The following is a 12,852-nucleotide window of genomic DNA, read 5'->3' as shown; positions in this document are numbered from 1 at the left end:
ACACAGTTAACAAACATCACCCATGTTCTTGTGTAGTATAGTATACCATATTTGAAAGATTTAAGTGACAAAGATCTGGAGGAAAACTTTTCATGATGTTATATAGTTACAACCTTAGTATTTTAGCTACGTTCATGCTGCTTAATTTTAGTTTTCTCTGTGATGCTTTCTGAACTACTGTTTGTCTACTCTGTTTTTAACTGTCCCCTCTCTCCCCTTAGATTTCTTTTTTTCTTCTTTTTATCTCGGTAACAATCACGTATATTCAGTAGTGTCATATTACGTATCAGGTAATGTTATTACTATCACTGGGTCGATACCTCTGCTGGTGTACTGTTAGTCTGAGGGTATCACCAGCCTAGCAGCACGAAAATACGAATACTTTATGATTGAAATTGCTGTTATAAAATTTTGGAAATTATTTTTAATTAAGGAACATATCTCCTTCATGCACAATTCTGAATCCTCATCTAGATTTGGCTATACTTTACGTCCTATTTGGTTTTATCAGCTCGTCAATGTTTGTATTAGATTTTTGATTTCCAATATTTTTTTCTTCGAGCATCACTGAATAGACATTAATTGTCAAAATGTGCATCAGGTGCAGTAAAATTGGTACCGTTATTGACTTAGCGAACATGAAAAAGAAATCAATGCTGCGAAAGAATATTCAAATATCGAAAACTGGTTTGCTTAGCATTGTACCATAAAAAATAGAAACATTATTTGGATGAAGATCAATATTTTCCTTATCCTATCTAAATGAGACAGAAAAAAAGGTGGTAGTACTTAAAAAAATTGTGTGCATACAAACTTCTTGCTTTTGTTTTTAAAGGTGACTCCTTAAAGCATCATAACGGACATTGCTTCACTACAAAAGATTAAGATAATGACTCTTGTACAGGAAACTGTGGTGTAAGTTATAAAGGGGCGTGGTGGTACGGAACTTGTCCCGATTCCAACTTAAATTAACAATACCTAGGAGGTGAACACTTTTCTGATGCTGACGGTATAAACTTGGACCATTGGAAAGGCTACCATTACTCTCTTAAAGCAACATCTATGATGCTACGTAGAATGGAATGAAACTGGTGATTAAATTCAAATGAGCTGAACTAAACACATGTTTTAATAAATTATGTCTGAAGAAAAAGTAAACATTTAAAATGAATTCAGAAGTATTCAGGGTCTAAATTTTCTATCTGATAGCAATATTCTTAAATCTTACTTTCGACTGTTACTGGCGAGAATACTTGATATTATAATAGCTAATGACGACTGCATGTATCGATATATTATTTGTTTTTAGATACAAAACACAGACTTGATGATTTATACAGCAACAGAAAAAATAGACAGTAACATATAATGTTAAGAGAACATTCGTAGGATAGAAACTCGAAAAATGGTGATTGAAAGTAAATTTCTTGAAACCCTTAATGCGACATTTAAGTGCATTCTAATTGTACTTCTATCAGTTTGATATTTAATTTGCGTTATCTTAAATAGTATAATAGTTTCTGTATGTTTTTTCGACATTGATATCCAATTCAACATTGTGTAGTTGCTTGTAAAATTACATCATTATCTGTGAGATTGATCATTTCTGATCCTTTACCTAAATATAAAAAAAAAATCAAGCTGTCACAAGAAAATTCAGCGTCATAGGATATAATTTTTACTTATGATAACTTTTTTTATTTCGAATGTGAGATACAAGAAGTAAATCACAAAGCATGCACGGTTTGAATTACAGCTTATCATTTTTTGGTTATGATTTTATCTGGGGAAGAAGCTGGAATAGTTTTGCTAATTGGGTACATCCTAGATTTGATTTTGTTTTTATGTAAGACATATTTTCATCAATTGGTTTTCCTCGCCTCTTAGTACCTTACCCGTTTTGGCTATATTTTTGGTCCTAGTCATTTAATATTTTAGAGGTCAAAATGTAATTACAATACTTTCCAAGTGTGTGCCATAGGTCATGGTTCACGAGGTTAAAAAACCTTAAGGCTCAACATGTTTCAAATATCATTGATATTAAGACAAAATGTTTCTTATATATGGAGGACTCAGAACCGTGATGGTACTCCGAACCGCGATGGTCACGCTGAAGTGCGATGGTCAATGCTGAAGGGCGTTGGTATACACGCTGAAGTGCGATGGTGACATTGTGACGCTAACTTGTTGATAACTACGCTGAAGTGCGATGGTTGTTTCGCTGAAGTTCGATGGTCTGCCTGTGACATTGAGTAAAAAGCAAAATGTACATGAGCTGTTTAAATGAAATAACATCATTTTCTGTTCAGGTCAAACCAAAGACTTTGAAATTCAAATTTGTTTTAATCTTATTTTAAATTTGCCAATTCTCCTATTAGCACAATAGAATCAGAAAATAGAGTGTTCAAGGGCAAAAAATTCAGCGTGTAGGTCTATATAATAGTACTAAGCAGGGTCCATCTCATAACTTGTTCAAGTCATGAACTTAACTTAAAAAACTTTAAAAAAGCTCGCAACAATCATTCATCCATTTATCTGATGTCGGAACAGTGTCCAAGAAGTAAAAAATTGCCAAGTACATTTATGCTTGACTTATAGCGAGACTTGTCACGTATTCCACAAAAACTTTAAAATTAGCTGCTTCCCCGCTGAGGAGGATAAATTGGGAAGTACACGTAGGGACCAGTCAGGTTAATTTTGGCCTAACTTGTTGTAGAAAATTAACACTGTAACCACAATAAAATAAGGCTAGAGTGACGGTGTTCTTACAAAGCAGGATTTATCTAGGGAATAAAACAACATTATATCAACTTGATATAGCAAAAACATTGCTAATTCTAGTAATTCATTTTATTATTAAATTGTCCACATAAAATTACGTCACGATAAATAAAGTGTATTGACTTTATTTATCGTGCAAAAAGTTTGCGGCATACTTTCGATCACTGGTTATGGGGACGCTGAAGTGCGATGGTCCACATCGAAGTACGATGGTTCTTTCGCTGAAGTGCGATGGTTTAGCATGACACTTGAATATTGTGACGTTTTCAAATACAACGTCACTTTAAATACAACATGGATTCGCAGGCATGAGGATACGATTTTGTAGATGAAGGTTTCATGCTAACATATGTTAAACTATGTCAGGCAGCAAATCATGGGGACCAAAGCGGCTGAAAGATCAACTTGGACCATCGCACTTCAGCGTCCCCATCGCACCTCCGAGTCCTGCATATATAAACATTAAAAAAATAATGCTTAATATATTGATTAAGAAAATTATTCAATAGGATGAAGAATTAGCAATGCGGTAAATATCTGATATATTTAAAAAGTGTCACGGAAGAAAACAGAAATACCAAAACCCCTTTTCTTGTATAAATAGATTCTAACAAGAGGAGACTGCTTCTTAAACAAATAACCATTGTCTCCATTTGCATAAATGAATAAGCGTATCCTGCTGTGCATGTATTTCCCCCAATGTGAATCTAGACTCAGTCAAAATGTCATGATAAGGAATGGGACACAATTAGTACAGATATTCTGGTATCTAAAGATATAAGACCTCAAAAGAATGTCTCTCGTGAGTTGAGATACAGACACATCGTATCGGTAAACCAATTCTTGAGAATGAACGTAAGACGTTTTTAGTTTCATTTAAGGAGATCTTCCGTATAGCCATGCTTTGGCATTGTTTCCGTTATGAACAGTCTCCTGCTAATGAAGTCAGTATAATGTTAACATATCATGGTGAAACTGACATATGTAAACATCATACGACGAGGCAAAGGGTATATTAATATTGAGAAATTGTAAATTGACTCTGGTGGATAGTTGTCTTATAAGCAGTCGTTTCCTTAATTAATAAATGGAAACACAGAAGAACGTACAACTTAAACAGTTAAGAAAAGCACTTTACTCCATAATAAAGATATATTACGCAACCAAAACTTCAAAATAATTTAGCAAGACGCAACAGAAGTATTCTGATGTTTAAAACTCGGAAATCCATTTTTAATAAACAATTCAAGATTGAAAACTGAGGTAATCGCATGAACTCAAAACGTGGTAGGCGTCTCCGGCTTTGTATGCAGCACCCGTCATTCGAATATAAACCTCAAGATCAGACGACCATTCTGATATTTTAATATCTAGGACCAAGCAAGCATGTTTTAGTGAGACCCTGACACGTCGGTTCGGTCAACAAAGTGAGTGACTGGACATGATCAATATTTTTGAACATGAAATTTTGCAAAACTTTTTTTTTCTGATTGTCTTTGAGATTTGCATAAGTTCTGCTTCATATCAATGCAAAGACAAATCGGTTCGTAAGGTGAAAAATTGTACCCTTTAGAATGTGGACTGTTTTTTGAATTATGAATTGTCTTCGGTGAATTAAGTGTTCAAATTAGTGTGGTTCTTCACAAAGATTTCTACGATTCCCATTATTTTAAAAAACACTGTAATGTGTCCTCAATAAAGCCCTCAAGGATTTCGCTAGATATCAGAATGTGTTATTTTGACAAGCCCTCTGGCTCAAATTTATTAAGACATGCCGATTACCAAATTAAGAATATAACCCGAAAACAAATAATAATATATGTAATATACATAAAAGCTTCTTTAAATAGAATTTTCAAATAAAATGCAATTTTGTAAACACGTTCTCAAACCGAACACTAGATACACAACACCTTTTAAATTTCAATGATACATTAACGATGAATCTAGATCTGCATTATCTTTCTCACAAGTATTTCCCCTAACAGCAATTATACGTTTCCGGTCCGTATTATAATGCGCAGTTAAGTTATCATATACTACGATGTATAACTCTTCGTTTGAGTTTTGCATCCTCCAAGATGGTCAATAAGTCATCCATGTGGTACTTTGTGATGTTATTTTGTTTGATAATCGTACTAGTAAATTCTATTAGCATTTCCAGTGAGTACTATTAAAATAAGTTATAAAGGTGAATTCTGTTAGCGTTTCCAGTGAGTATTATAAAAATTAAGTAATAGTAGTGAATTATGTAAGGGTTTCCAGTGAGTATTATTAGAATAAGTTTTAAGAGTGATTTACAATAGCGTTTCCAGTAAGTATTATTAAAAATAAGTTATAAGAGTGAGTTCTGTTAGCGTTTCCAGTGAGTATTATCAAAATAAAGTTATAGTACATTATTTACATCACAGTTAGCAAAAATATCTGTCGTTTGTTGAATTAGGGTTGATATGTTGATACGTAAATTTAGTGTAAATTGACAAATTTTGTTAGGTTGAGCATTATATTTGTCTTTCGAAAGAATGAACAGTATATGTAGGTGTTGAATAATGTTAAGATTTGTGGTTACCCGAAATAGATAAACAAAACAAAAAATCAGAAAATAAAAACTTACTTTTATTTAGGATAGATTCCGCCCAGTAACCAGTGCTTTACGACTGGTGTGATTGAAAGGATACAAAATTAAGGTAAAAGAATCCTGGTTATAAATGGTGCGTTGGTTCTCAGATTGCGACTCCCTCAGACAAAGTGCTGTCCTATCTATGTTCTTTTTTTTAATTTTTATGTTCATAAATGATTTTTTTTTTGTATTCAGCTTTCAAACTTTAGGTCTCGAGCGTATGTGATGAAGATTATGTTGTGCGAATTGAACTCGATATAATACGTCACATTCATGGGTTAAAAGACAAAAGTGGTCGAATATTCTAATTTCAAAATCTAAATTCGTTCCGTTATTGTGCTTGTAAGAAAGAAAAAAAAATGAATTAAGTCATTAATCTACTATATTGACGTCTGAAGTACTGACTTACGAATACACTTAGCTACCAGAGATTTGTAAATGTACCATGTATGATTACCGAATATTCTGGGTTAATAATACTTTTTAGTTAAACAGTATTTAGTTCGGCTCCTATTTTGGATGCATGGAATTTTTTATTAGATCAGGAATATGGCAGTTGTTCGTTTGTTGATAAATATAAAAATAAGGAGATGAGGTATGATTGCCAATGAGACAACTATCCACCAAAGTTAAATAAAGTGTGGATGTAAGCAATTATAGGCAATCGTACGGCCTTCAACAATGAGAAAAAGCCATACCATATAGTCGGCTATAAAAGGCTACGACATGAAAAATATGAAGCAATCTAATTGAGAAAACTAACGGCCTAGTTTATAACAAAACAATTAACGAAAAACAAATATGACAGACATGAACCAACAACAACCACTGAACTACAGGCTCCTGACTTGGGACAGGCACATAAAGAATGTTGCGGGGTTAAACATGTTTGTGAGCGCTCATACCTCCCCTAACCTGGGACAATGGTGTAACAGCACAACATAAGAACAAGCTATAAAAATCAGTTGAAAAAGGCTTAACTCACCAAATCGACACAAAGCAGAAAAACATCAAACATAAACACAGACAGGACGTGGCAGGTTAGTCTGCCTCATGTCTTGACTTACATCTAGAAACTGACAATGAGGGTCGGTTGAAAACAAAACTTTACGACAAAAGAGATGATTTCACCTTCCCAATTGTGAACTTTCCATTTCTATGTAGCAACATTCCAGCAGCGCCTGCATGCGGAGTACATATCTTCCAATTGATACGATATTACCGGGTTTGTGTTTCCTATCATGATTTCCTTGATAGAGGATTGCTGCTCACAAGGAAGCTATTAAGCCAAGAGTTCCAAAGGGTGAAGTTGAAATCATCCCTTCGTAAATTTTACAGACGCCATCACGAGTTGGTTGACCGTAATGGAATAACCGTTTCACAGATGATATCGGATATGTTCTTAATGTCGTAACTACAATACCCTTCCCTTTTCACGAATGTGACTTACCGAATAAGACTATTTACCGGATTTGTAATAGCATAAGCAACACGACGGGTGCCACATGTGGAGCCGGATCTGCTTACCCTTCCGGAGTACCTGAGATCACCCCCAGTTTTTGGTTGGGTTCTTGTTGCTTAGTCTTTAGTTTTCTATGTTGTATCATCTGTACTATTATTTGTCTGTTTGTCTTTTTATTTTTGGCCATGGCGTTGTCAGTTTGTTTTCGATCTATGAGTTTGACTGTCCTTCTGGTATCTTTCATCCCTCTTTTAGTATTTATCCATCCCTCATCCTTAACAACAAAAAGGATTTTTGATTTTGTCAGTTTTTATGGACTTCCCTCTTTTTGAATTTACCCTGGAGTTCGGTATTTTTGTTATACTTTTTTATTTCTGCCTTCGAACTTGACTTTATTTTCGAACTATTGAACTACTGTCGTTACTGTAAAAATGATACTTTATTCTACATGTTACACAATGTAATTTAAAATCACTAGATGTCATTACTTATTTGATGTGGTTTGAGGAGCAGTCAATTCCGTCCCTACTTTGTTCATTGTACAACATTTAAAACATATTGGCAGTTTCTCGCGCTTGAGTATAAAATGCCAGTTATGATTCAAGTATAAACATCATAAATAGATACTTTAAATTTCAAAAGATTATGTTACTAAGTGGATGTTAAAATATCATTTTGTCATCAATTCTGACTTGAGAGAAAATTCTGAAAACTTGAGAATTAAAACACAATTTATGAGGGTTTCATCAGAAGCTACCAGACAGAGTTTTGTAACTTTTGAAAAGTAGCTTGACATTTTGATTCTTCGAATCTAAAAAAATTCTTGATGCTTTCTTATCTTTTTTTTCGTTTTTTTTTTGTATTTATGGGGAATTTGTTTTGGAATTTGATATCTCAATTTCTCTAATTCTTACACGATTTATTCTTTTCCTGATCTGTTGATTATTTTTATTTAATCAACGTGTGGTTCTCAGTTGTTCATTGGCCAAAATTCGATCATGACGTCAAATTTTCTTGCTTTCCTCTGAATTTCCTATTGTAACGTCATAAAAAAAGGCGACCATGCCTAATGACGTCACATAGAAAGAATACATAGTTTTGCAGATCATTCGAAAAGAAGGATTAAGATTGTCTGTAAATATCGACTAAAATCATTAGAGAAACAAATTCCACCACCAAATCTCTTGCAATACGATATTTATCCACTCTCGACAGTTCAATTTTAAATATTTTAAACGATCGGCGAACCTCGCGTTTTAAATTTGAAGATATATATAACTGTCTCCAGTAGATAAATATCGTATCTCACTTGATGCAGTGGTAGAATCTATATTTAAATCTATCCAAACTTGCAGTTATCTTATTGGATATTACCAATCATAAGTTTCGGCACTGAGAAGAAAGATGAAACCGAATTACATTCCTTGTGCCATCAAATGTCTTGCAAATTTAAAGGCAATATTCTTCACCATGAAAAAATCAAATCTACACTGCCTTCTTTTTCAAAGTTAAGTACAGGGTTGAACGCTAACAAAACTTTCAACCGAAACCCCATTCTATAGGTGCAAGTCCCGAGTCATTAGCCTGTAATCCAATGGTTTTCATAGGTTTCTGTTTGTCAAAATAGTTTTTTTATTTACTGTTTTAGTGTAAATCAGGCTGTTGCTTTTCCCTTTGTAATTATTTCATATTTTGTCATTCCAGGGCCTTACAAAACTAAGTAAACGGTATGAGGTTTGCTCATTGTTGAAGGCTAAATAATGACCTGAATTTGTTCACATCCTTCTCCTTGATTATTGGTGGATAATTGTCTCTTTGGCAATCGTGCAACATCTCCTCATTTTAATGAATATTTGTTTTCTTTTTTTAAAGGGTTTTAATATAACCGATTTTTATTTTTAGTGTTTCAATGATTTTTAAGATATGTTGAAATAAACGATACATTAAGGCAGCAGTAACTGTTGTTTACCGATGTTCAAATGTCATAAATCTATTGAAAAAAATACAAATCAAGGTAACAAACAAAAATCAGAGGGAATCACAGAATCGCATTCTGAATCGGTGCCTTTCTCAAAGAACTAGACTAGAAGGATAAGAATGTCAATGTGTGATTTTAAATTTATAGGCAGATCTTACATCGGTTTTCCTTCTGATTGTGGTGGCATCGATATCAAGAAAGGCAGTGGTGTGTATATGATTTACCCTGAAGGAGTTGAGGATGGATTCAATGCATATTGTAATATGGAGACGGACAACGTATGGGGGTGGATGGACGGTGAGTGGAACAATGCAAAAATCACCGACAGTAAAAAGATTAATTAGGAAGAAACATGTGTGTATCCCGATGGGTTGAACAGTGAATTTTTTGCGTGGTTCAAATACAAATTAACACTAAAAACTTCTTTTATATTAGTATGTTTTTTAAAGGTTTATATTTCATTTGTATGCATGCAAGCTTATATTTTGATCTTTGGTCTCTGATACCGTGGTTAATCATTATGGCGTTCGAAAACATTTGAAAAGATGAGTGCAACTAGAAGAAGAGAATAGGCACCAAGGGGCTATCAAACACCATTGGTCGATAATCTCATGACCAAAAATACAAACAACAAAAAGACAAACAACGAAAAGACAAACAACTAAAAGACAAACAACAAAAAGACAAACAACGAAAAGACAAACAACTAAAAGACAAACAACTAAAAGACAAACAACAGTCCACAAAGTACTACACACAAAACTAAAGAACGACCAACACGAACTCCACGAAGAACCGGGGTGAGCACAGGTGCTCCGGGAGGGTTGGTAGTTTCTTCTCCATTGCTCATGGTAAGTAAAATTCAATGATGTTTCGCATTCCTCGATGTCATAATCATAATCATAATAGGAAACGCAAGCCATGGAATGTCGTATTAATTGGAAAAACTATACTCTTTCTGTGGAAGCTTTTGGATTGTTGCTAAAGAAATAGAAAGTTCAAAATAATGTATCTATAATTTATCAGATTCGGGAAGGAGAGCGATTTGAAAAACTTGGAAAACATAGGAATGCCGGAAAGCCGTATAACTGTAACAGATCACATACAACCCCTCCAAAAACTTGCTGAAGCATGACTTCCTTTAATATTTGTTTTTACGATTTTTAATTCTTGAGATTTTTTAAACGAACGAATAAAATAAAGGTGTTATCGACATTTCAAGTAGTAATACGAAACTCTTTACTATCATAGATGTTCCAAAAACGACAAAATGGTGAGGTTGATGTTTACAGAAGATGGAATGATTATAAATTTGGATTTGGAACTTTTGATGGAGAACACTGGCTTGGTATGCTTTCTCGTAATGTTTTGTACCTGTATTTTCTTTACATGCTATTATTATGCATTCACAAATAAAACATGTATTAATAAATGTAGAAAACTAGAAATATACCTTTTTAACCGCCAATTTATAAGATCTGACTTTATGAGGTACAGATTTTTTTATAATGTTTGTAAAAATTTTCTATTTCTCGTACTGTTTCCTCTGAAGCTGATATATAGTGTCTGTCTTTAAGTTTAATTTAATGAAACATTTGCAGAACTTTCTGGATATTTGAAAATATGTTACCAATTGTTTGAAAATCGAAAAAATTGTCATATGTCGAATGATTCGCAAGAGACAGTTTGTTACGCTGACGTATTTCCTGAAGGCACAGGTAAACTCAATTTGATAATTAAAACTTGCGTTTTACGTAATGCAAGCTTAGAATACAATAGTTATCTCCTAATTTGACGGTAAGTTTTAGCCAATGAAAAACATTGTGACATAAAGATGGTATTAGAATGAAACAATAACCCAACGACAATATAGAAAACATAAAGGCTTTCACAACAAGGCTGTATTCTAAATTTCCACAAGTCTAGAAAGGTTTGTCAATTTATTTAAAATTTTTTTTAGAAAAATAAAAAAATCTCCATATATGGAATTTGTATCTTATCGTTTGCTCCTAGCATGACTGTGTCAAAGTGGCGATATTAGTATGACCGAAATTATTTTTTACATCTTCTTATCTGTTAGTGACTTATTCCAATATTCCTTGTTTTACTTTCTTTATCGGTGTTCATTCGTATATCAACATTGTTGATTTCCGGATAAAAAGGACATGTAAGAAACATACACTTTCATTTGAGAGATTTTAAAAGAACAACTCAAGGCATATCTCTTTATCATGCCAACTGAAACTTTTTTTAGTATAGAAACATAGATAATAATCCACGAAGTTGCATTTAACTGCATATAATACATAATAATATAAATTACTATATATAACATATTATCAATAATGATTGTTTTGATGCATTATATATAGGCAACGAACATCTCCATATCCTTACCTTAAAAGACAAATACGAACTCTTAATTACGATGGAGGACAATCATACTGGATATGCAAAATATGCAAACTTCAAAATCGGAAATGAAGATTCAAAATTCATGATGACTATTTCATCCTATACTGGCAACGTTGGTATGTTTGTTTACTTATTTTTATCAAATAAGATTTATAAAAGTTTGGTTTTGTGCAGAAACATATTTTTTACATGATTGGGTTCCGTTTCATTGACATATACACATCACTTCCTTCTCTTCATAATGTAACTCTACTCTTCCTAACAAATTTTCATTCAGATATTGTTTTATTTCAAATCATATGAAGAAAACAGAATATTCACATATGAAAAGCGACTTTAATACTATATATTTTACATGGGAAAAATAAATCCATCTTCAATAATTAAAAATCTTCATGGAGTGACATATGTCATTTATGTTGCTTAAAACTTGGGTGACGAAAAATTTTAATGTAAGAATTTTATTTTGTGTTTAAGAAAAAAATAGTTGTAGCTCGAACTATAGGTTTTACAGTTCGTCACTTTGAATAGAATTCATTTATTTAACAAATGTTTTGGAAACCTTGAATTTAAAATTGTCATCAAATGGATTATGGAGAGAAAAGGAACATTGTTATTTACGGGAATGATGATGAATTTATACCTACTTTTTTCAAAGGTGATTCACTTAGCAACCATAATGGGAAGAACTTTACTACGAAAGACCAGGATAACGACCAGAATGGAAACAACTATGCTACTTTGTTTAAAGGTGCATGGTGGTACGGATCCTGTCATTATTCAAACTTGAATGGACAGTATCTTGGCGGGAAACATACTTCACATGCTGATGGAATTAATTGGAAAACTTGGAAAGGCCATTACTTTTCATTAAAGACAACCAACATGATGATTCGTAGGAAAAAATAAATAACCTTCGCAAAATTTTTAATTTATCAAAATTTCTTTTTTAATTGCAATTCCTTAGAAGCTATAGTTCAAGTGAGGCAAAACAAATTAAAGTAAAACAGATAGAAATTATTCAGCATTTGAATAAAATGAAATGAAAAAGATTTTGTTATTGTCATGAAAAAAGTTATTACTGATCATGCATGCAAAGAACATAACAAATTTGGGTAAAATGATTGCCATTAATATATCTACCAGAGATCAAAGGACGAGAATTGTAAACAACTACAGGTTACCGTAATAATTTCATGTGTTTTCGCTTGACATTTTCAGAGGGATAAACTAACATTTATCCTTACCATATACTGTTGAAGAAACTTTGTACTTTATTACACCATTTTTTACATTAATTTATCTACAAATGGTCTTTGCAGCTTCTAGTGGACTGACAGGTCAGAAAATTCGCATTATACATCCTAATCATCAACTTTGAGTTTATAAATTATGTACTTGCACTTAAACATGATAACATGACTGTAGCGCCATCAGGCAACGTTGACATTTGACGTTTCAGACAGTTGTGTTAATTAACCCACAAAAAACCTATACAGATCAGTTAGAAATGGCTTGACTCAACAGATTGGTACGAAGCACCAAAGAAACTAACATAAAAAACAAAAGACACAAAGTACCTAAGAGTTCTTACAG

At 33.0% G+C, this 12,852-nt stretch overlaps 1 pseudogene; it reads left to right on the top strand.

Annotated features, from left to right (window-relative positions):
- Window positions 1-4,833: 4,833 nt before the first annotated feature.
- LOC127734298 (microfibril-associated glycoprotein 4-like) lies at window positions 4,834-12,308 on the top strand (annotated as a pseudogene).
- The last annotated feature ends 544 nt before the right edge of the window (window positions 12,309-12,852 follow it).

Source organism: Mytilus californianus, unplaced genomic scaffold, assembly GCF_021869535.1.
Source record: "Mytilus californianus isolate M0D057914Y unplaced genomic scaffold, xbMytCali1.0.p SCAF_3, whole genome shotgun sequence".
NCBI classification, from domain to species: Eukaryota; Metazoa; Mollusca; class Bivalvia; order Mytilida; family Mytilidae; genus Mytilus; species Mytilus californianus.
Note: the sequence above shows the minus strand (reverse complement) of the source record. Positions and strands in the feature narration are given on the sequence as shown.